Consider the following 26,218-nt stretch of genomic DNA (forward strand, 5'->3'; position numbering starts at 1 on the left):
CAGAGTTCTGACTAACATGGTAGAATATATAGTCAGGATGGCAAGTACCAATCTCCTTTGCCCTCTCACTCTACATTTCAGACATTTATCTGAATTCTTTGTACTAGAAATTCCTGAAAGATAGCAAAACTAATGATTTTCACTTCCCCTTGAAACTTGGTACCTTTGTGAATACATTTTTATAAGTATTTTAATTAGATGGGAGAGGGTAAATTTATACATTTTTTGAAAAGTAATGTAGCAATATGTGTCAAGAACCCAAGAAAATTAAACTTGTATAATGTGTCTGAAGAATTTATCTTTTAAGCATCCAACCTAAAGAAATAATTAGTAGTAGATGTTCATGATAAGGATACCTGGGATATTAGGAAAGACAAAAATCTCAATTGCCAAACTGCCAGTTCTCACAGAGACAGAATGTAGTTCAGGAGTTAGATCACTCGGGATTCAATGCATCTATATGCACTTGGCTGTCTTGCCACCCTCTTGGAAACATTGTTTCCTACCCTATTATGATGGTAGCTTACTTATTCCCTATATGATTGATACTATTAAAACTAAGTGCTCTCCACTCAGCTTCTTGTTACTTTTTAGCTTTTGTTCAATGATAGCTTCCATTACCTTTTGGCATCAGTCACCTTCAAATCTAGCACTGCCATCTTTCTGTGTGTCTTCTGTCTGCTTCCCCCACTACCTGAGACTCTCTGGTGATGTATGGTTCCCACTGGCAATGAGTCCCATGACCCATAGCCCCTGCTTCCCATGATCCCAAGAAAAGTTTCTGCGGGGCCTGGTGCAGTGGCTCATACCTGTCATCTCAGTACTTTGGGAGCCTGAGGTGGGAGGATGCCTTGAACCCAGGAGTTTAGACAAGCGTGGGCAACATAGCAAGACACTGTCTCTACAAATAAAACAAAAAATTAGCCTGGCATGGTGGTACATGCCTGTAGTCCCAGCTACTCAGAAGGCTGAACGAGAAGAATCAGTTGAGCCCAGGAGTTCGAGTCTGCATTGAGCCATGATCACACCACTGCACTCCACCCCAGGTGACAAAGCAAGACCTTGTCTCAAAAGAAATAAAAAAAAAAATGCTGAACCATGTTTCTTGCTGACCTGTGGCAGCTGATGAATCTTGGCTCATGCTGACTCATGGTTTCTACAGATTCATACTTCTACCTGACCCACAGATTCTATTGACCCCTTGTTCCTACTGATCCATGGATCCTGCTGACCCATGGCTCCTGGTGACTCATAGCCACCTCTGACTCACGGCTGCAACTGACTCATGGCTCCTGCTAACCCATGGATCTTGCTGACTTGTCTTCTGCAGACCTGTGTCCTTTTGTAAAAATGATGCCTGCTAATCCATGCCTTCTGTTGATCCATAACTTCTAGTAGGAGGAAGAGAAGGCTAACCCCTCAGAAGAGTTAGGGCTCCAGAAAGTTACATCTCAGTTCAGGGTAAGCCTGAAATTTCAATAAAGATCTGTAACACCAATTATGAAAACTGCCTAGGAATACAATACTTCCCCCCTAGCCCATATATTAATATATCTGTTGTGCTCCCTGCCCCTACCTTACTGAATGGACTCCTTTGATTATTCTCAACAATATGGTACAGAGAACATGAAGAATGTTACAGCTGTGGGGTAGTGGAAATAGCATTTCTTCTTTTTTTTTTTTGCTGGAAACCTCTAACTCAAATTATTTAAAGCATCTTTCTAGAGCCTCCTAGAAGGTATAATATGTGTGATGATTTTCGAGCACTCTAGAAGTTTGCCTTTGGTTTTAAGATAAGTAAGCTCCTCAAGTGGAAATACTACCTGAAGCTGAAATAGTTTAAAGGAAAGACATCAAGAAACACAGATTTCTAGAATTTCAGTGATTAAAAGCTACTTTGAAACTTTGAATCACCCATCTTTTGTATGAGCAGCTTGTACAACATCCTGCATAAGAATAACCCCGTCTCTCCTTGACTGCCTCCAGTGAATAGGAGCTCATTAATTCTGGAGGTAGACCCTTCTATCTTTGCATAGTTTTCATTATGACAGAGATTTCTTGCACAGATCCCAATATCTTTCTCCTTGAAATTAATTTAGCCCCATGGACCAACAGGAAAAACAAGGGTGAATTTCTTGTATCACAATTCTTCAAACATTTAAATGTTACTATTGGATCATTCATTCATTCATTTATTCATTCATTCTTTAGTCCCTAACAACAGATCATTACCTGGTCCAAAATCTCAATAGTTCCAAGATTGAAAAACACTACCGTAGCCTGTTCCAACATGTAGAAAGAAATGTTTTTGTCCCCAAATAAGGAACTTAACAAAGGGTTATTTTTCCTCAAAATGAAACATTTCTTGAGTATTGAGAAGGAGACTACGTCAGGCCTCATAGCATTTTTCTTGTTTCAAATTTAACAAAAAGTATGAAAATGAAGTTCCTGTGAAGCTTCAATTAAATAGCCTTTAAACAAAGTTGTTATTATATTGTTTGTTGCCTTCTTGTATTTATCTGAAAGAGTGGTGAGGTAACCAGTGCCTGTGGCTGTCTACAGAACAAAGACAGCCCTTCTTTCCTCAGCCTCAGAAGCTCTTCCCTGTATCACCTGGCTACCTCACCTAGGCTAATTTCTACCCCGAAGTTTCATGCATGAAAGTGCATCCCAGCAAGTGTGCAGTCTGTGGCAGAGATCTGGGAGAAAGTGTTAAGCCTCTATGCCTGTGATTTCTAGCCACCTGGTAAATTCTACTCATAGAAATAGAAGTTGCACTTATAGACACAGAATACTTGTTGCTACTTCACTGGCTGCTCAGTTTGTGAAATGCTAATGAACAAGTATCTTTTGCTAAGAATAAGATGACAAGTCAATAGAGATGGGTTATTTTCCTGGTAAAGGCAAATATAAATCTGGAAGTAATACTTGCCAGAAAAAAACTATTAGTATCCTTTATATATAAAGACCTCTGACAAATCAATAAAAAACACCAAAACCTTGCTACTTGTAAATAAAAAGCAATGTAAAACTGCAATATTTAAATTACCCAGCCATTAAAAGAGAACAAAATAATGTCTTTTGCAAAAACTTGGATGGAACTGGAAGCCATTATTCTAAGTGAAGTAACTTGGGAATCAAAAACAAAATACCACATATTCTCACTTAGAAGTGGGAGCTAAGCTATGGGTATGCAAAGGCATATAGAGTGGTATGATAGACATTGGAGACAGAAAAGAGGAGGGTGGAAGCGGGGTGAAGATGAAAACTACCTATTGGGTACAATGTACACTAATGGGATGGTGTACAGGTGCACTAAAATACTAGACTTTACCACTAAAAAATTCATCCATGTAACCAAAAACAACTTGTACCCTGAAAATTGTTGAAAATTTTTAAAAAATTTAATGATAATATTTTAATCCATAAAATTATCATAATTAAAAAAATCATTGTTGATTTTAGGGTAAGGTAAATCTAACCTACTGAAAGAAATAAAGATTAGCAAAAATTTCTAAAAAATGCAATCTGAAATTGTGTAAAGATCTTTAAAAATAATTAAAACCCTTTGGAGCAATAATTATCCTTCCTGAAATTTATCATAGGGAAATAATTAGGATTCAGATAGAGATTTGTATACAAGAATGTAACCAAATTTCAAATAAACAATATATTATTATTAACTGTAGTCACCTTTGTGTACATGTTATATTAAATCTCCAGAGCTCATTCATTTTATAGCTGAATATTTGTTCTCTTTGACTAACATCTCCCTATTTCCCCAAACCCCAGCCCTTGACAACCACTGTTCCACTCTCTGTTTCTACAAGTTAGTGTCTCACCACACACACGCACACACACACACACATATGCACGCGCGCACACACAATGGTAACTATGGGCAGTGATGAATGTGTTAATTAATTTGATTGTGGTAATCATCACACAATGTATACATATATCAAATCATTATACTGTATACCTTAAGTACATACAATTTTTACGTTTAAATTAAGTATTTTTTAGAAAAATGTAATCAAAGCATTTATTATACACTTTGGGAGGCCGAGGAAGGCAGATCACCTGAGGTCAGGAGTTCAAGACCTGCCTGGCCAATATGGTAAAATCTCATCTCTACTAAAAATACAAAAATTAGCTTGGCGTGGTGGCACATGCCTATAGTCCCAGCTACATGGGAGGCTAAGGCAGGAGAATTGCTTGAACACAGGAGGCAGAGGTTGCAGGGAGCTGAGATCATGCCACTGCACTCCAGCCTGGTGACAGAGCGAGACTCTGTCTCAAAAAAAAAAAACAAACGCATTTATGATAGAAAAAAAGTACCCACATTGTTAAAATTATATCCTGTGATGGAAAATACGCTGTCAGAAAAATGGTACTTTTATTAAAATTTTATAGCATAAGAAAATGTTTCCCTTCTATATAACATTCTAATATAAAATATTTTATTTAGTATGTAATTGTGTGGGATAAATAATCATGAATCAAGATGGAAGAAAAGTATCTGATTAGTGGCAGAGGTTGATTTTGGAGGGTGGATCATGAGTGATCTTTTATCATTGTCTTTATGATTATTTCAGTTCCTCTGCAAGCAACATGTATTGCTTTGAGAATTCAAGAATTGTTCAAGACTTTTTAAATCTGGAGGTAAGATGGTCTGGAAGAGAGGTCACTGAACTTAGAGAACTCAGCATTTGACTCTCAGCTCAGCTTCTCACTAAGCATGGACTCTGAGGCCAAGATAGCTGGCTAGCCGTATGCAGAAGAATGAAACTAGACCCCTACCTTTCACCATATAAAAAAATCAAGACGGATTAAAGATTTACATTTAAACCTCAAACTATAAGAATCCTAGAAGACAACCTAGGAAACATCTTTCTGGACATCAGCCTTGGGAAACAATTTATGACTAAGTCCTCAAAAGCAATTACTTTTGCAACAAAAACAAAAATTAACAAGGAGGATCTAATTAAACTAAAGAGCTTCTGCACAACAAAAGAAACTATCAACATAGTAAACAGACAACCTACAGAATGGGAGAAAATGTTCTCAAACTACACATCTGACAAAGGTCTAATATCCCGAATCTATAAAAAACTTAAACAATTCAAAAAGCAAAAAACAAACAACCTCATTAAAAAGTAGACAAAAGACATGAACAAATACTTCTCAAACGAAGACATATAAGCAACCAACAAATATATGAAAAAATCCTCCTCATGACTAAACATCAGAGAAATCCAAATTAAAACCACAGTGAGACATCATCTCACACCAGTCAGAATGGCTATTATTTAAAAGTCAAAAAACAACAGATGCTGGCGAGCCTGTGAGAAAAGAGAACACTTATACGCTGCTGGTGGGAATGTAAATTAGTTCAGCCACTGTGGAAAGCAGTTTGGAGGTTTCTCAAAGAACCTAAAATGAGCTACCATTTGGCCCAGAAATCCCATTACTGGGTATATATCCAAAAGAAAATAAATCATTCTACCAAAAAGCCACCTGAACTCACATGTTCATCACAGTACTATTCACAGTAAGAAATAAAAGGGAAAAACTGGCTGGGTGCACTGGCTCACGCCTGTAATCCCAGCACTTTGGGAGGCCGAGGCGGGTGGATCACGAGGTCAGGAGATCGAGACCATCCTGGCTAACATGGTGAAACCCCGTCTCTACCGAAAATACAAAAAATTAGCCGGGCGTGGTGGCGGGTGCCTGTAGCCCCAGCTACTCCAGAGGCTGAGGCAGGAGAATGGTGTGAACCCGGGAGGTGGAGCTTGCAGTGAGCCAAGATCACACTACTGCACTCCAGCCTGGGCAACAGAGCAAAACTCTGTCTCAAAAAAAAAAAAAAAAAAGCAAAACAAACAAACAAAAAAAGGAAACAACCTAGATGCCCATCAAAGGTGGATTAGATAAATAAAATGTGGTACACATAAACCATGGAGTACTACACAGCCGTGAAAAATAATGATATCATGTCCCTTGCAGCAACATGGATGCAGCTGGAGGCCATTATCCTAAGTGAACTAACACAGGCACAGAAAACCAAATACTGCATGTTCTCACTCATAAGTGAGATCTACACGTTGGTTACTCATGGACATACAGATGAAAACAATAGAAACTGGGGACTACTAGACAAGGGAGGGAGGGACAGAGGGGCCAAGGGTTGAAAAACCAACTGTAGGGTATTATGCTCATTACCTGGTTGATGGGATTATTCATACCCCAAAACTTAGCATCACATAATATATCAAGGTAACAAATCTGCACATGCAGCCTCTAAATCTAAAGTAAAAGTTGAAAAAAATGTTTTAAAAAATTGACATTGAGAATCGTGCTTCATCCTCTGAACCTCTGGCCCTCAGTGGGGATAATAGTAGCTACCTCATGCACCTATTCTGATTGTTAAGTGAGATGACATATATAAAAAGACCAGGCCAGGCAAAGTGGCTTATGCCTGTAATCCCAGCACTTTGGAAGGCAGAGGCAGGCAGATCATTTGAGGTCAGGAGTTCAAGACCAGCCTGGTCAACATGGTAAAACCCCATCTCTACTAAAAATACAAAAAATTAGCTGAGCATGGTGGCAGGTGCCTGTAATCCCAGCTACTCTGGAGGCTGAGGCAGGAGAATTGCTTGAACCTGGGAGGTGGAGTTGCAGTGGGCTGAGATGGTGCCACTGCACTCCAGCCAGGGCAACAGAGTGAAACTCGTCTCAGAAAAAAAAAAACAAAAAAACAAGCAGCATAGCAGGTACCTTGAGGCTGCTTAATAAATATTAAGTAACCAAAGAATTGAATCTGCAGCACAAGGAATCACAATAATTTTTTTTTTTTTTTGAGGCAGAGTCTGGCTCTATCCCCCAGGCTGGAGTGCAGTGGCACCATCTCGGCTCACTGCAAGCTCCACCTCCCGGGTTCACGCCATTCTCCTGCCTCAGCCTCCCGAGTAGCTGGGACTACAGGCGCCCGCCACCACACCCTGCTAATTTTTTTGTATTTTTAGTAGAGACAGGGTTTCACTATGTTGGCCAGGATGGTCTCGAACTCCTGACCTTGTGATCCGCCCACCTCAGCCTCCCAAAGTGCTAGGATTACAGGCTTGAGCCACCCCGCCCAGCCCACAATAATGTTATAGGACCAATGGGTTTGTATGCCTGCTACAGTGTAACAGACCCATTGCACTGAGACAGCATGGTTGGCAGCAGAGCAAGAGTTTAATGATTGCAGGGCACTGAGCAAGGAGATGACAGGAGACCCTCAAGTCTATCTCCCTGAGGAGTTCTGATGGGGACCATGGAAGGTAAGGGACTGGAAAATTGGGGTTGTTGATTGGTTGGGGTAAGAAGGATGAAATCATCAGGATGTGGAGACTGCCTTCTTTGATGAGTCAGCTTTTCACGGAATCCCGTAGACCAGTTGGCATCAGTAGTTTCACTGGTATGCAGAACCAGAAAAAATATCTCAAAGGAAAAACTTGATGTTTTATAGCATTCACATTCTTATCTATAGGACAGTTAAGGGGAACTATAATCTTGTAACAATATTGATACGGTTTGGACCCATGTCCCCATTCAAATCTTATGTCACATTGTAATCCCCAGTGTTGGAGGTAGAGCCTGGTAGGGTAATTGGATCATCGGGGCAAATTTCTCATGAATGGTTAGTAACATCTCCTTGGTACTCTCCTTGCAATAGTGAGTGAGTTCTCATGAGATCTGACTGTTTAATAGTGTGTGGCACCTCCTCCCTCCCTCTCTTGCTCCTGCTTTCCATGTGACATACCTGCTCCCCCTCCACTTTCTGCCATGATTGGAAGCTTTCTGATGCCTCCCCAGAAGCTGAGCATATGTCAGCATCATGATTCCTATAAAACCTGCAGAACTGTGAGCCAATTAAACCTCTTTTCTTTATAAGTTACCCAGTCTCAGGTATTTCTTTAGAGCAATGCAAGAACAGCCTAATACAAAGATCTACATGATCCTAGGAAAATTGGTGTAAGAGTTAAAGAAACAAGAGAAATAAACCTGAGAGGGGCTTTCTGGCTGATTTTGGTCAGATTTTGGTCTTTAACTCTTACAGTTGGCACCATATAACTCTAAGGAAGCAGATCAGAGGGCATGCTGACCTCATGATTAAGGCTGTGTGTGCTGCAGGCTTGGTCTGTTTTTATTTCCCCCCCCAACCCCGTTCTTCCCTGATTACTTTCATAAAGTTTATAGGGATGGTTTCAACGAGGAGACCTGTCTCGGGGCAGAAGGGTTCACCCAGACATGATAGCTTAGGAGATCCTGAGCTGAACTCCTGGGCCTGCCACATGCTGTCAGATCTCACACAAGCTGCTCAATCCCTCCAAGACTCAGTTTCCTTATCTGTAAAATGGAGAATAATACAAGTACCTACTTCCCAGTATCATGAGGGTCAATGCGACAACTCAGGAGTTTGCAAATTGGAGCTCATGGGCCAAATCCAACCTGCCACCTGTTTTTGTAAATAACATTTTATTGGAACACGGGCAAACCCATTTGTTTACTTGTTGTCTATGGCTGCTTTCGAGCAACAAGGGCAGACTTAAGAATTGTTTCGGCACGTGGCCCACAAAGCCGGAAATATTTACTATCTGGCCCTTTACGGCAGAGAGTTTGCTGACCCCTGAGATAATGTATAAAAACTATCAATAAAAATACCTGTCACTCAAAAGATAATTGCTATTGTTATCATTATTATCATTATTATTGAATAATTCCTCTGCTTAGAAGCAATCCTGAAAAATCACAGTCCAGCCCTATTTTCATCACTATTAAACCTAATTCATCCCAGATGGATGAGTCATTCTTGCTGAGTCACTTTTTAAAAACTACCAGAGCAAGAGCTCCTATGGAATCCTTCTGTAATCCATCCCAATGTATTCATCATCACCTTTAGAAAACTATTTTATCTCCTCACCTTCCTTTTCACTGCTGTTTCAATGCATGTTCTATTCCCAATCAAGATAAAGAAGTTTCTAGTTTGAAGTTTCTGTACCGCACCTTCTCTTGCCTTAAGAATAGCATGTAGTCACTTCATAATTCCTCCCCTGAGTGTCATTTGACCCCAATTCCCTTTTGCTATTCCTCAGGCAAATGCTAGTCACAGCCATCTTGGACTTTAGAAATTCAGCCAGTGTAGACAGGGAGGGAGTCAGAGAGCAAGGAAACTGACCTCACTACAGAGCTGGTCCATATAATGTCTAAAATGGGGCAGCACATTCAGGCCAGGTTTAGGAGACATCATGACCTGATGAGGCCCAATCCAATGGGTGCGATGAAATTAGGGAAGCCCAGACCAGAGGCAGAACCCAGAGCCAGCACAGGCAGATGGCAATAGCATTGGCTGCTGATCTGTCCTTTAGAACTCAAATGCCTGCTAGGTGAACTGAGACAATAGGCCCTTTGTCTGGATTGGAGCACTGTGGTGAAACTAGATATACTCTTAGAAGCCTGTGAGTGCCCAGGGCTGACAGCAGGTAACCCAGACACCAGGTCTCAGTCCAGCTGGAGCTGAGATGAATAATAAGTCTCTATTTCACCCAACATTGGCTCATTGGCTCATTGGCTCATGACGGGAGCATAGAGGAGCCTGCAGGAGGCAGGTAAGAGGGATTCCAGAAAAAAAGCAGTGAGAAAGCTCCATCCTGCAATACTAACCTTTTCTCTTGGTCTCTCTCACCTGCAAAACTTCAGCCACTTGTGATCTTGATTGTCTCAATTCTCTGTATAAATTATGGCATTTATGATGGGATTTTGAGCATGGTAAAATCCATGCAAAATTCTGCTTTTCCCTGAAATACCTGGTAATTGATTGAGCATTTAGTTCTAGGGTGGGGAACATTTACATTTATTTATTTATTTATTTATTTATTTATTTATTTATTGAGACAGAGTATCACTCTGTCACCCGGGCTGGAGTGCAGTGGCACGATATTGGCTCACTGCAAGCTCCGCCTCCTGGGTTCACGCCATTCTTCTGCCTCAGCCTCCCGAGTAGCTGGGACCTCCTGGGTTCACGCCATTCTTCTGCCTCAGCCTCCCGAGTAGCTGGGACTACAGATGCCCGCCACCACACATGCGGCTAACTTTTTGTACTTTTAGTAGAGATGAGGTTTCACTGTATTAGTCAGGATGGTCTCGATCTCCTGACCTTGTGATCCGCCCGCCTCAGCCTCCCAAAGTGCTGGGATTACAGGCGTGAGCCACTGCACCCGGCCGAACATTTACATTTCTAACACATTCCCAGGTGATGCTAATGTTGGTGATCTAGAGATCACACTTTGATAAATTCTGGATACAGGAATATTTCATGGATGAAGCGGAGGTATGAAACTTAAAGCATGATCTCCATCTCCATTTAATCTTTATCAGAACCCTGAATAGGTGATATCAATCCATTTTACAGATGAGTAGAGCAAGTTCCAGGGAGAAAATGGGATGGCTCAAGATACAATGCTTGAGACCAGTGGATTTTCAACCTTAGAACAGGTGAAGGGTGAGGGTGTAAACTAGGAGCTGTAAACTTAAATGCCTGCAGAGGCCATGAAGCTATGACACAGAGAATGAAATAGTTTCTGTAGCAGCTTTTAGCACATATATTCTGTTTTCAGTCCTTATCACATAAGAACGGAGGCCCAGTATTTGTAGAAGGGTTCTTCCAGTTTTTCAAGAGAAGCCCCAAATCTCAATTTTCAAGCATTGCCAATTCTAAATGTCAAAAACATACTGTGTGCAAGTCATATAATATACACTTGCTAGCTAAATTTGGCCTAGGTACTGCAAGTTTGCACCCTTTATGTATTAATGTTTCCCAATCCTTGGTGAGCATACAATTTGCCCTAAAGCGAAGCTCTAGAACGGAGCTACTCAGTGTATGGGGTTTGTAGATAGGCAGCAACAACATCACCCAGGAGCTTAAGAAATGTATATTCTTGGGCCCCACTTTAGAAATGACTGAATCCAAAGTTCTTTTGCTTTTTTTCAGAGGGTCATTTATTATTGCAGCCAGATTTAAATTTTCTCTTTTTTGTCTTCTTTTTCATTACAATTATTATCATTTCAATAGTATTTGGGGAACTGGTGGTGTTTGGTTACATGGGTAAGCTCTTTAGTGGTGATTTCTGAGATTTGAGTGCACCCATCACCCAAGCAGTGTAGCAGTGTATGCTGTACCCAATGTGTAGTCTTCTTCTTCTTCTTTTTTTTTTTTTTTTTTGAGATGGAGTCTCGCTCTATCTCCCAGGCTGGAGTGCAGTGGTGCGATCTCAGCTCACTGCAACCTCCGCCTCCCAGTTTCAAGCAATTCTCCTGCCTCAGCCTCCAGAGTAGCTGGGACTACAGGTGCATGCCACCACACCCAGCTAATTTTTGTATTTTTAGTAGAGACGGGGTTTCACCATGTTGGCCAGGATGGTCTCAATCTCTTGACCTCATGATCCACCCGCCTCAGCCTCCCAAAGTGCTAGGATTACAGGCATAAGCTACCACGCCCAACCAATGTGTAGTCATATATCCCTCACCCTCCTTCTACCCTTTCCTTCCAAGTCCCCAAGGTTCATTATATCACATTCTTATGCTTCTGCGTCCTCATAGCTTAGCTCCCACTTACAAGTGAGAACATACGATGTTTGGTTTTCCATTCCTGAGTGACTTCACTAAGAATAATGGCCTCCAATTCCATCCAAGTTGCTGCGAATGCCATTACTTCCTTCCTTTTTATGGCTGAGTAGTGCTGAATCCAATTTCTGTAGCTAGGGCTTGGGAATCTGTGTTTAACATGTTCCACAGATTATTCTTATGCACATTCGGGTTTGAGAAACACTGTCCTACATCAATGGTTCTCTGCCTTGAGACACATTGAAATTTCTCTAGAAGCTTTGAAAATACTGATATATGGTAACTTTTCTAAATGTGTGTATGGAGGAGAGGAGAACTTGGATTTTTTTTAACTCCCCAGCTTGTTCTAATATGCAGTCAAGGTTGAAGTTGGTATCAGATTCTTCTTTGTATTTTGTCCAAAATACATACAGTAGCTCGTATGCCTAGGAGGAAAATGCCAAGAGGCTACTTGGGATGCGGACCCTGACTCCATCCCAGGCCCCAAGAAACTAACACACAAGAAACTTCTTTCCCTGGTACTTCATAATTCTTCCTACAGCAAAGATCCTGCCAGAAAATGAAGCCACCACTATACTTGGCCACTTGGAAGATGATAACCATCCAGTGCCTGGAGTGGCCAATGGCCAAAGTAACTGATCCACAAATGGCCCATCTGGTCAGGCACAGAGGCCTGGCATTAGTGCCTTGCCTGGTTGTGTAGTTAAAATGCAGGCCATTCTGCTCTCTGGTTTTATAAGTTAATTGGTGACCAGTTAAATGTCCTAAACAGCAATAATAATCACAGTGGGAAATGACTATCTGACTTCCTTTCCTGAGTGATGTCCGAAGGCTCTGGTCTCTAAAGACCAACAGAGCATGGGAGAAAGTGAGGCCAGCACACAGAGAGAAGAACCAATATCAGAATCCCAGAGGAGGATGGGCTTGTTTCCCGTGGCAGAGCAGGGAGCAAAGGAGTGGAGCAATAAAATCGTTAGGTCCATCAAGCGTACAAAGAGAAGGAATTGCAGATAATCAGCAACAGACAGGAAGCAAAACAAAGCAAGTAGGTTCTGGAGGCAGAATTTGGAAAGCATCTCAGAGGACCATAGGATGCAGGTGGAGGCAGTGGTGGATGGGAGGATGCCCATGGCTGAATTGATAGGCTGGAAAGGAGATACCGAGAGCAGGAAGCCTGTTTGGACTGCATCCCTCATTACCTCCTTCCATATCTGTCAGCTGGTCAACAAATATTTATGAAACCCTTAGTATGGGCCAGGCAATAGATGGAGTTGGACTGAGGTTTCCTAATTTTACTGATGCATAGCTTTAACTTAAACAAGGATTTTCTAAAGGTTCATTTCTACATTTTGAAATATTTGTTGAGTATCTTTTGTATTCCAGGTACTGGGTTCAACACTAGAATATAATAGTAAAGAAAACAGACTGTATGGTTACTGACCTCGTGAAGAAAACATGCTAGTGGTGAAAGGCAGATCATGATCAAACAAAAGAACAATATAAATAAATATACTTGAATGCTGTGAGGAAAACTCTAGGTTACCGATGGGAACACCCTTCTTAGAGAAAACTTGTTTTTCAAGGGTATGGAAAAGGTTCCCTGATGAAGTGACATTTGAGTTGATATCTGAAGGGAGAGTACGAGCTAATTAAGGCAAAGCTATGAGCCCTCAGCAAAAGGAACAGAATGTGCAAAGGCCCAGAGGCAGGAAGGAGCATGGTGCTTTCAAAAAATGGGAAGGAGATGGGGTGCAGTGGCTCATGCCTATAATCCCAGCACTTTGGGAGGCCGAAGTGGGTGGATCATTTGAGGTCAGGAGTTCGAGACCAGCTTGACCAACATGGTGAAATCCTGTCTCTACTAAAAATATATAAAAAGTAGCTGGGTGTGTTGGTGCATGCCTGTACTCCCAGCTACTCAGGAGGCTGAGGCTGGAGAATCGCTTGAACCCAGGAGGCAGAGGCTGCAGTGAGCTGAGATTGCACCACTGCACTCTATCCTGCATGACAGAGTGAGACTCTGCCTCAAAAAAAGAAGAAATTAAGAGAAAGAAAGAAAGAGAAAGAAAGAAAGAGAGAAAGAAAGAAAGAAGAAAAGAAAAGAAAAAAGAAAAGAAAAGAAAAGAGAAGGAGGTCAGTGTGGCTGAAATATAGTGAACATGGAGAAGCAACCGGTTCTTGCAATGGTTGGTATGCAATGCAAGGAACTTAGAGTTTTATCCAAGAGGAATGAGATGCCAGTTAAAAAGCCTTAAAGCAAGCAGGATTGCCTGATGAGTGGGGCTGGACACACTCTTCAGACTCTCAGATGATGATGATGCCCCTGCCACCCTTAGCAAACCGAGTTTTGCCTGAACTTAAATTTTCAACTGAACAGGAGTCTTCAAGATTTCCAGGTAGTAAAAGCTGGCATTTCTCAGCAGTGCCCCAAGCTAGCAGCTAAATTCAAATTTCATGGCATCTGATCCCCACAAGCTTACAGGACCTGTGTTCCTTCTGATCCTCCTACCCAAGAGGCACAGCCAGGATCAAGTGACACTGCCAGGTTCCCCTGAGCTCTTTGCTTGATGTGATACAGTGAGCTTTGTGACTTTCAAAGATCACCCAGGCTACTGCATAGAGAAGGGACTGGAAGAGGCTCTAGAGCAAATGCACACAAGCATGCTCTCTGTATAAATTTGTATATTACAATGCTTGGCATAGATTCAGAATCTCCTTGGTGTTCTCTCCATGTGTATTTGTATACTAGACTTGGTGACTTGGACCTAGCATCTCCTTAGTGGACTCTCTTTACATATACTTGTATAACTAGAATAATTGAATTGAATCCATTTGGCATTTGCTCTCTCAGATAGATAGATCTAGATATATCTGCATACATATATATACATATCTACATATATAGAGATATCTATATCCAATTCCATTATTTTATGGTTTTTTGTTGTTGCTTTTGGGTTTTTTGAGACAGAGTCTCACTCTGCCACCCAGGCTGGAGCGCCTTGGCACGATTTCGGCTCACTGCAACAACTGCCTCCCAGATTCAAGTGATTCTCCTGCCTCAGCTTCCCAAGTAGCTGGGATTACAGGCATGCACTACCACACCTGGCTAATTTTTGTATTTTTAGTAGAGACGGGGTTTCACCATGTTGGCCAGGCTGGTCTCAAACTCCTGACCTCAGATGATCCATCTGCCTCGGCTTCCCAAAGTGCTAGGGTTACAGGCATGAGCCACCATGACCAGCCATTATTCTATGTTTTTTTTGTACATAAGTATATAGAAAATTGTTTTCTATATATTAGTCTACTAGAATAATAATAGATTATATATATTTTATATAATCTATATTATATATAATCTAAAATATATACTATATATATAGTATATATATACTATATATATATACTAGTAGTAAAATCTCTCTCTCTTTCTCCATCTAAGATCCAAGATCTCCTTAGTGTGTGCCTCCTACATATTTGTATAGTAGAATAGCTTGATTGTATGCAACATCTCTTCAGTGTGTTCTTTCTATATATTTTCTTACTATAACAACCATACAATAATGGAATGGGATCCAGCCTCTTCTTTAACATACACCCTGGCTTGGGTTCCCAAAGAGTCTGCTGCTTGATGTTAGGGAGGGTGGACCTGGGGATGCTGAAGGATGGGCTGATTCCAACGTGGAGGGGCATCTGGAGACCCAAACCCACAAAGTTGGTGACAATCATCACTTATACATTTCAAATGAAATATCAGCCAAGTAATGGCAAAAATCACAACATCTAGTAGTCAGTCTACCTATTTGGGCTTGTGGAAACCTACCTAAAATGAAGGAGGCCTTCTTAGCATCCTTCCTTGAGGGAGGTCTGGACAAAACTCCATTCTCATTACTAGGCAGAGCAATTAACTTCCTGTCTTGAAAGGGGTCTTCTGTGAAAAATTGGATGAACTGTTGCAAGTTACCAGACCTAGAGTCCTCCTGGGAAAAAAAGTGGTTTCTACAACCAAGGTACAGACACTGGCCTCCATTGTTTAAAGCTGAACTCCATAAGCCAAGTTCAGAAAGGAAAAGTATGACATTCACCTGCTAGAATGTTGTGGTAGACAACAGGGACTAGACTGCCCTAAACCTCTTTTTCTAGAGGAGGTTAATAGCTCATACTGTCACTGTGAAAAACGGGAACTAAGTCACCAGGAACTTCTTAAAGTTTTCTAAAGGTCTTTCCATCTCCATCTTATACCAATCCCCACATTCCCAGCCTACCGCCTCTTCTGTATGACTGAAACACACTAAGTTCATTCTCACCTCAGATATTTTGTATTTGATGTGCCCTTCACTTGAAATTCTCCTCCTTTGGATTTTTGTTTGTTTAGAGGTGGGTCTGTCTTTGTGGCCCAGGCTGGGGTGCAGTGGCAAATCATAGCTCACTGCAGCCTCCAACTCCTGTGCTCAAGAGATCCTCCTGCCTAGGCCTCCTGAATAGCTGGTACTACAGGTGTGCACCACCATGCTCTGCTATTGTTTTTTTAGAGATGGGGTCTCACTATATCTTGATATATCACTATATCGCTAGTCTTGAACTCCTGGCCTCAAGTGATCCTCCCACCACAACCTTCCAAAGTGCTGGGATTACCGGCATGAGGCACTGTGCCCAGCCACCCCCTGGATTTTTGTATCACCTGTCCTTTCTAATCACTCAAATCTAAGCCCAAAAGTCACCTCCTCTGAGAACCCTTCCCTGATTGTCCTATTGCTTCCTCACATCAGCGTGTTTCATTCCCTTCATGATAGGTATTGTTACTTGAAATGACTTGGGCTGTATAGATGCTTCTTTATTTTTTCATTGTCTCTCCACCCCAGTGAAAATGTAAACTCCAGGAGGGCAGGGTCATCAGTGCCTAGAGCAATGCCTGGCATTATGGCAGCAGTTAAATAACTACTTGAATAGATGAATAAAGCTTTAGACATGTAGAAGTGGTCAGAAAACAAAACAAGGTATAAAGGGAAAGTTTGTCATTGAAAATTAAGAATAAAAAAAGGAAAAGGAAGAGGAGGAGGAGGAGAGAACAAAGAAGAAGGATCAATAGCTTTTGGAAGCTGAGTGATACTGTTTGGCTCTGTGTTCCCACCAAAATCTCATGTCAAATTGTAATTCCCAATATTGGGGAAGGTATCTGAAGGAAGGTGACTGGATCATGGGGTAGACCTCCCCCTTGCTGTTCTCATGACAGAGTTCTCACAAGATCTTGTTGTTTGAAAGCGTGTAGCAGTTTCCCCTTCACTCACACACATTCTCTCTCTCCTCCTGTCATGTGAAGATGTTCTTGCTTCCCCTTAGCCCTTGCACCATGAATGTAAGCCTCCTGCGGCCTCCCAGCCATGCTTCCTATACAGCCTGTGGAACTGTGAGTCAACTAAACCTCTTTTTTTCATAAATTATGCTGCCTCAGGTAGTTCTTTATAGCAGTGTGAGAACCGACTAATACACTGAGCTTGCCCAGAACACTTTTCAAAGACATCAGGACCAAGAAACAAAGCTCTAAGGGTGCCAAACTGGTTCCATCACTGATCGCATCTACTGTGTTGTACCTGAAGTGACCAGACTAATTCTCTCGTGCCTCAGTTTCTGCATCTGGCAATGGGAATAAAAGAAACTACCTTGCAGGATTGTTGAGGTAATTGAGTCAATACCTGTCATGTGCTTAGCACAGTGCCTGGCACGTAATAAGAGCACAATATAAATGTTCCTTAAACACATGCTTTTACACTACTGGTGAAAGTGTAAATTAGTTAAACCATTGTAGAAGACAGTGTGGTGATTTCTCAAGGATCTAGAACCAGAAATACCATTTGACTCAGCAATCCCATTACTGGGTATAATCCCAAAGGATTATAAATCATTCAACTATAAAAACACATGCACACGGGGTGGAGCCAAGATGGCCGAATAGGAACAGCTCTGGTCTACAGCTCCCAGCCTGAGTGACACAGAAGACGGGTGATTTCTGCATTTCTGTTTGAGGTACCAGTTTCATCTCACTAGGGAGTGCCAAACAGTGGGTGCAGGACAGTTGGTGAAGCGCACTGTGCGCGAGCCAAAGCAGGGCGAGGCATTGCCTCACTCGGGAAGTGCAAGGGGTCAGGGAGTTCCCTTTCCTAGTCAAAGAAAGGGGTAACAGACAGCACGGGGAAAATCGGGTCAGTCCCACCCTAATACTGTGCTTTTCCAACGGGCCTGGAAAACGGCACACTAGGAGATTGTGTCCTGCACCTGGCTTGGAGGGTCCTATGCCCATGGAGTCTCGCTGATTGCTAGCACAGCAGTCTGAGATCAAACTGCAAGGCGGCAGCTAGGCTGGGGGAGGGGCGCCCGCCATTGCCCAGGCTTGCTTAGGTAAACAAAGCAGCCAGGAAGCTCGAAATGGGTGGAGCCCACCACAGCTCAAGGAGGCCTGCCTGCCTCTGTAGGCTCCATCTCTGGGGGCAGGCCACAGACAAACAAAAATTCAGCAGGAACCTCTGCAGACTTAAATGTCCCTGTCTGACTGACAGCTTTGAGGAGAGTAGTGGCTCTCCCAGCATGCAGCTGGAGATCTGAGAACAGACAGACTGCCTCCTAAAGTGGGTCCCTCACCCCCGAGCAGCCTAACTGGGAGGCACCCCCCAGTAGGGACAGACTGACACCTCACTCGGCCGGGTACTCCTCTGAGACAAAACTTCCAGAGGAACTATCAGACAGCTGAATTTGTGGTCTCACGAAAATCCGCTGTTCTGCAGCCACCGCTGCTGACACCCAGCCAAACAGCGTCTGGAGTGGACCTCTAGTAAACTCCAACAGACTTGCAGCTGAGGATCCTGTCTGGTAGAAGGAAAACTAACAAATAGAAAGGACATCCACACCAAAAACCCATCTGTACATCACCATCATCAAAGACCAAAAGTAGATAAAACCACAAAGATGGGGAAAAAAACAGAGCAGAAAAACTGGAAACTCTAAAAAGCAGAGCACCTCTCCTCCTCCAAAAGAACGCAGTTCCTCACCAGCAACGGAACAAAGCTGGACGGAGGAGGACTTTGACGAGTTGAGAGAAGAAGGCTTCAGATGATCAAACTACTCCGAGCTATGGGAGGAAATTCAAAACAATAGCAAAGAAGTTAAAAACTTTGAAAAAAAATTAGATGAATGGATAACTAAAATAACCAATGGAGAGAAGGGCTTAAAGGAGCTGATGGACCTGAAAGCCAAGTATCAAGAGCTACGCGAAGATTGCAGAAGCCTCGGTAGCAGATGCGATCAACTGGAAGAAAGGGTATTGCTGACGGAAGACGAAATGAATGAAATGAAGCGAGAAGGGAAGTTTAGAGCAAAAAGAATAAAAAGAAACGAACAAAGCCTCCAAGAAATTTGGGATATGTGAAAAGACCAAACCTACGTCTCATTGGTGTACCTGAAAATGACGGGGAGAATGGAACCAAGTTGGAAAACACTCTGCAAGATATTATCCAGGAGAACTTCCCCAATTTAGCAAGGCAGGCCAACATTCAGTTTCAGGAAATAGAGAGAACGCCACAAAGATACTCCTCAAGAAGAGCAACTCCAAGACACATAATTGTCAGATTCACCAAAGTTGAAATGAAGGAAAAAATGTTAAGGGCAGCCAGAGAGAAAGGTCGGGTTACCCACAAAGGGAAGCCCATCAGACTAACAGCAGATCTCTTGGCAGAAACTCTACAAGCCAGAAGAGAGTGGGGGCCGATATTCAACATTCTTAAAGAAAAGAATTTTCAACCCAGAATTTCCTATCCAGCCAAACTAAGCTTCATAAGTGAAGGAGAAATAAAATACTTTACAGACAAGTAAATGCTGAGTGATTTTGTCACCACCAGGCCTGCCCTAAAAGAGCTCCTGAAGGAAGCACTAAACATGGAAAAGAACAACTGGTACCAGCCCCTGCAAAAACAAGCCAAATTGTAAAGACCATCGAAGCTAGGAAGAAACTGTATCAACTAACGAGCAAAATAACCAACTAACATCATAATGACAGGATCAGACTCACACATAACAATATTAACTTTAAATGTAAATGGGCTAAATGCTCCAATTAAAAGACACAGACTGGCAAACTGGATAAGGAGTCAGGACCCATCAGTGTGCTGTATTCAGGAAACCCATCTCACGTGCAGAGACACACATAGACTCAAAATAAAGGGATGGAGGAAGATCTACCAAGCAAATGGAAAACAAAAAAAGGCAGGGGTTGCAATCCTAGTCTCTGATAAAATAGACTTCAAACCAACAAAGATCAAAAGAGACAAAGAAGGCCATTACATAATGGTAAAGGGATCAATTCAACAAGAAGAGCTAACTATCCTAAATATATATGCACCCAACACAGGAGCACCCAGATTCATAAAGCAAGTCCTGAGTGACCTACAAAGGGACTTAAACTCCCACACAATAATAATGGGAGATTTTAACACCCCACTGTCAACATTAGACAGATCAATGAGACAGAAAGTTAACAAGGATTTCCAGGAATTGAACTCAGCTCTGCACAAAGTGGACCTAATAGACATCTACAGAACTCTCCACCCCAAATCAACAGAATATACATTTATTTCAGCACCACACCACACCTATTCCAAAATTGGCCACATGGTTGGAAGTAAAGCTCTCCTCAGCAAATGTAAAAGAACAGAAATTATAACAAACTGTCTCTCAGACCACAGTGCAATCAAACTAGAACTCAGAATTAAGAAACTCACTCAAAACCACTCAACTACATGGAAACTGAACAACCTGCTCCTGAATGACTATTGGGTACATAATGAAATGAAGGCAGAAATAAAGATGTTCTTTGAAACCAACGAGAACAAAGACACAGCATACCAGAATCTCTGGGACACATTCAAAGCAGTGTGTAGAGGGAAATTTATAGCACTAAATGCCCACAAGAGAAAGCAGGAAAGATCCAAAATTGACACCCTAACATCACAATTAAAAGAACTAGAAAAGCAAGAGCAAACACATTCAAAAGCTAGCAGAAGGCTAGAAATAACTAAAATCAGAACAGAACTGAAGGAAATAGAGACACAAAAAACCCTTCAAAACATTAATGAACCCAGGAGCTGGTTTTTTGAAAAGATCAACAAAATTGATAGACCACTATCAAGACTAATAAAGAAGAAAGGAGAGAAGAATCAAATAGATGCAATAAAAAATGAAAAAGGGGATATCACCACCGATCCCACAGAAATACAATCTACCATCAGAGAATACTACAAACACCTCTATGCAAATAAACTAGAAAATCTAGAAGAAATGGATAAATTCCTCGACAAATACACCCTCCCAAGACTAAACCAGGAAGAAGTTGAATCTCTGAATAGACCAATAACAGGTTCTGAAATTGTGGCAATAATCAATAGCTTACCAACCAAAAAGAGTCCAGGACCTGATGGATTCACAGCTGAATTCTACCAGAGGTACAAGGAGGAACTGGCACCATTCCTTCTGAAACTATTCCAATCGATAGAAAAAGAGGGAATCCTCCCTAACACATTTTATGAAGCCAGCATTGTCCTGATACCAAAGCCTGGCAGAGACATAACCAAAAAAGAGAATTTCAGACCAATATCCTTGATGAATATTGATGCAAAAATCCTCAATAAAATACTGGCAAACCGAATCCAGCAGCACATCAAAAAGCTTATCCACCATGATCAAGTGGGCTTCATCCCTGGGATGCAAGGCTGGTTCAACATACGCAAATCAATAAATGTAATCCAGCATATAAACAGAACCAATGACAAAAACCACATGATTATCTCAATAGATGCAGAAAAGGCCTTTGACAAAATTCAACAACCCTTCATGCTAAAAACTCTCAATAAATTACGTATTGATGGGACGTATCTCAAAATAATAAGAGCTATCTATGACAAACTCACAGCCAATATCATACTGAATGGGCAAAAACTGGAAGCATTCCCTTTGAAAACTGGCACAAGACAGGGATGCCCTCTCTCACCGCTCCTATTCAACATAGTGCTGGAAGTTCTGGCCAGAGCAATCAGGCAGGAGAAGGAAATAATGGATATTCAATTAGGAAAAGAGGAAGTCAAATTGTCCCTGTTTGCAGATGACATGATTGTATATCTAGAAAACCCCATCGTCTCAGCCCAAAATCTCCTTAAGCTGATTAGCAACTTCAGCAAAGTCTCAGGATACAAAATCAATGTACAAAAATCACAAGCATTCTTGTACACCAATCACAGACAAACAGAGAGCCAAATCATGAGTGAACTCCCATTCACAATTGCTTCAAAGAGAATAAAATACCTAGGAATCCAACTTACAAGGGATGTGAAGGACCTCTTCAAGGAGAACTACAAACCACTGCTCAATGAAATAAAAGAGGATACAAACAAATGGAAGAACATTCCATGCTCATGGGTTGGAAGAATCAATATTGTGAAAATGGCCATACTGCCCAAGGTAATTTATAGATTCAATGCCATCCCGATCAAGCTACCAATGACTTTCTTCACAGAATTGGAAAAAACTACTTTAAAGTTCATATGGAACCAAAAAAGAGCCCGCATCGCCAAGTCAATCCTAAGCCAAAAGAACAAAGCTGGAGGCATCACGCTACCTGACTTCAAACTATACTACAAGGCTACAGTAACCAAAACAGCATGGTACTGGTACCACAACAGAGACATAGATCAATGGAACAGAACAGAGTCCTCAGAAATGATGCCGCATATCTACAACTATCTGATCTTTGACAAACCTGACAAAAAGAAGCAATGGGGAAAGGATTCCCTATTTAATAAATGGTGCTGGGAAAACTGGCTAGCCATATGTAGAAAGCTGAAACTCGATCCCTTCCTTACACCTTATACAAAAATTAATTCAAGATGGATTAAAGACTTAAATGTTAGACCTAAAACCATTAAAATCCTACAAGAAAACCTAGGCAATACCATTCAGGACATAGGCATGGGCAAGGACTTCATGTCTAAAACACCAAAAGCAATGGCAACAAAAGCCAAAATTGACAAATGGGATCTAATTAAACTAAAGAGCTTCTGCACAGCAAAAGAAACTCCATCAGCGTGAACAGGCAACCTACAGAATGGGAGAAAATTTTTGCAACCTACTCATCTGACAAAGGGCTAATATCCAGAATCTACAGTGAACCCAAACAAATTTACAAGAAAAAAACAAACAACCCCATCAAAAAGTGGGCAAAGGACAGGAACAGACACTTCTCAAAAGAAGACATTTATGCAGCCAAAAAACATATGAAAAAATGCTCATCATCACTGGCCATCAGAGAAATGCAAATCAAAACCACAGTGAGATACCATCTCACACCAGTTAGAATGGCCATCATTAAAAAGTCAGGAAACAACAGATGCTGGAGAGGATGTGGAGAAATAGGAACACTTTTACACTGTTGGTGGGACTCTAAACTAGTTCAACCATTGTGGAAGTCAGTGTGGTGATTCCTCAGGGATCTAGAACTAGAAATACCATTTGACCCAGCCATCCCATTACTGGGTATATACCCAAAGGACTATAAATCATGCTGCTATAAAGACACATGCACACGTATGTTTATTGCGGCACTATTCACAATAGCAAAGACTTGGAACCAACCCAAATGTCCAACAATGATAGACTGGATTAAGAAAATGTGGCACATATACACCATGGAATACTATGCAGCCATAAAAAATGATGGGTTCATGTCCTTTGTAGGGACATGGATGAAACTGGAAAACATCATTCTCAGTAAACTATGACAAGGGCAAAAAAACAAACACTGCGTGTTCTCATTCATAGGTGGGAATTGAACAATGAGAACTCATGGACACAGGAAGGGGAACATCACACTCCGGGGACTGTTGTGGAGTGGGGGCAGGGGGGAGGGACAGCATTAGGAGATATACTTAATGCTAAATGACGAGTTAATGGGTGCAGCAAAACAACATGGCACATGGATACATATGTAACAAACCTGCACATTGTGCACATGTACCCTAAAACCTAAAGTATAATAATAAAATAAAAGAGGAAAGCAAAAAAAAAAAAAGTTTATTTCCTCAAAAAAAAAAATCACTAGAGACTCTCTACCTAGAGGTAACAAACATTATTAGTTTTATTAACATTCTTCCAGATATTTTATATTCTCCATATAGGAGATGAAATTTCAACTCAGTCTTTCTGACTTTGTAGTCAGTGAAACCTGGGTGTGAATTCTGTCTCTGCCTCTGGCTGCCTATTAATCTGGATAAATTAACCTCTTCAAAAAAAAAAAAAAAAACACATGCACACATATGTTTATTGCAGCATCATTTCCAATAACAAAGACTTGAAACCAATCCAAATGCCCATCAGTGATAGACTGGATAAAGAAAATGTGTCACATATACACCATGGAATACTATGCAGCCATAAAAAAGAATGAGTTCATATCCTTTGTAGGGACATGGATGAAACTGGAAACCGTCATTCTCAGCAAACTAACACAGGACAAAAAACCAAACACCACATGTTCTCACTCATAAGTGGGAGTTGAACAATGAGAACACATAGACACAGGGAGGGGAACATCACACACCAGGGCCTGTTGCGGGATAGGGGGCTAGGAAAGGGAGAGCATTAGGACAAATACCTAATGCGTGTGGGACTTAAAACCTAGATGGCAGGTTGATAGATGCAGCAAACCACCATGGCACATGTATACCTATGTAACAAACCTGCATGTTTTACACATGCATCCCAGAACTTACAGTAAAGTAAAATAAAAACAAATAAGTGTTTCTTAAGCAAAAATAAAACAATTTTTCTGTTTCCCATTTCCCTGCATGAAACGTGCTGTCCTCAGTAGACCAGATCCTCACATGCTGTAAGTATACCTTTGCCCTCAAAATCATGGATGTTGTTGGAGTCCATTGTCCCCGAAAGGACATTTTAGCCATTGTGCTGACCAAACAGAGGGAGAAGCCTTGACCTAAGGCAGGGCAAGGTGAGCAGGATGACCTCAACATATTCTAACCTTGCCTGACCTCCAGGGATACTGGCCTCTGAGCTGTGGCTTCTCCAGGACATGAGCCAGAGGCAACTCAACCTGGCAGTGTATCGTCAGGTCTTTATTCCCCTAGCCAGGAGGCTGTAATCAGCCTTACTTCAATGTTCAATGTTCTGGAAGCCTGGTGAGCCTCAGACTGCCATCTCCCTGTGCACCTGTGCTCTTGGCACCTGGCTCACCTACCTCTGTTGTAATTCTTACTCTAATGTCCCACTCGAATGAAACCTGACCTCGAATCCTTAAAATCTGGGACTCTGAGACCTCATTAGTTCACCTTAACCCCTGTTCCCTGATGTAGAAACAGGCTATCTGCCTTGACCCAAATATATAACCTATGTCTTCATTTCTGCAACCTACTTGATATCTTGTCTTGGCCTCCAGATCATCATCAATGTCTAGAAAAGTGAGGAGTGACTGGGGACTCACAGACTGATTCACATGCTCTTTATCTGCCATTATACACCTGACTCTCATGGACTCTAGAACCAGCCTTAGTTTGAATTGCAGCTCTACCACTTGATAGCTAGGAGAACTTGGGCCCCCTCTGTGCTTCAGTTTCCCCATCTGGATAGGCTGAGGATAATGAGAGTTCCCAACCCAAAGAGTTGTCATGAATATATATATATATATATATATATATATATATATATATATACATACAGTACCTGGAATGTAGTAAGTGCTGTAATTGTTGGCTATTATTTCATATACATTATCTCATTTAATCCTCATAAGTTGGAGGTGGTAAGTACTATCCTTATTTTACAAATGATGATGCCTAGGTTCAGAAAGATTAAATAACATTTCCATAGTCCACCTCACCAAACTGACCCAACCCATCACTGCTGTGCCGCCCCTTCCTGTTTCTCTGGTTTAGACCCTTTGAACACCAAGACCATTCTACATTAAAATCAAGTTTGCACCAGATACAGTGGCTCATGGGTGTAATCCCAGCGCTTTGGGAGGCTGAGACAGAAGGATTTCTTGCGTCCAGGGATTCAAGACCTGAGTGGGCAACATAGAGAGACCCTGTCTCTACAAAACTTTTTTTTTTTTTAAGTTAGCTGGACATGGTGGCATGCACCTGTAGTCCCAGCTACTCAACAGGCTCAGGTGGGAGGATCTCTTGAGCCCAGGAGTTAGAGGCTGCAGTGAGCTATGATCGAGCCACCACCCTTTAGTCTGGGCGACAGAGTGAGACTGCATCTCTAGTAAATAAATAAATGAAATCAAGTTTGCTACAGGCATTAAACTTGCCAAATTGATCCTTAGACACCTTCCTGTGTTGGCCTTTTTGCACTTTTCCATCCACCTGACATTCCCAATAGCCCTTTGTAACACCAAGTCACAGCAAAATGAAATCCAAAGAGGAGCTGAGCATGCCTCATTAGTACCCAAATCAAGGCGGGCCATATATTCTAGGTACCGGCACCCGGCACCCAGCAG

Source organism: Nomascus leucogenys, chromosome 2 (assembly GCF_006542625.1).
Source record: "Nomascus leucogenys isolate Asia chromosome 2, Asia_NLE_v1, whole genome shotgun sequence".
In the NCBI taxonomy this organism is placed as follows: Eukaryota; Metazoa; Chordata; class Mammalia; order Primates; family Hylobatidae; genus Nomascus; species Nomascus leucogenys.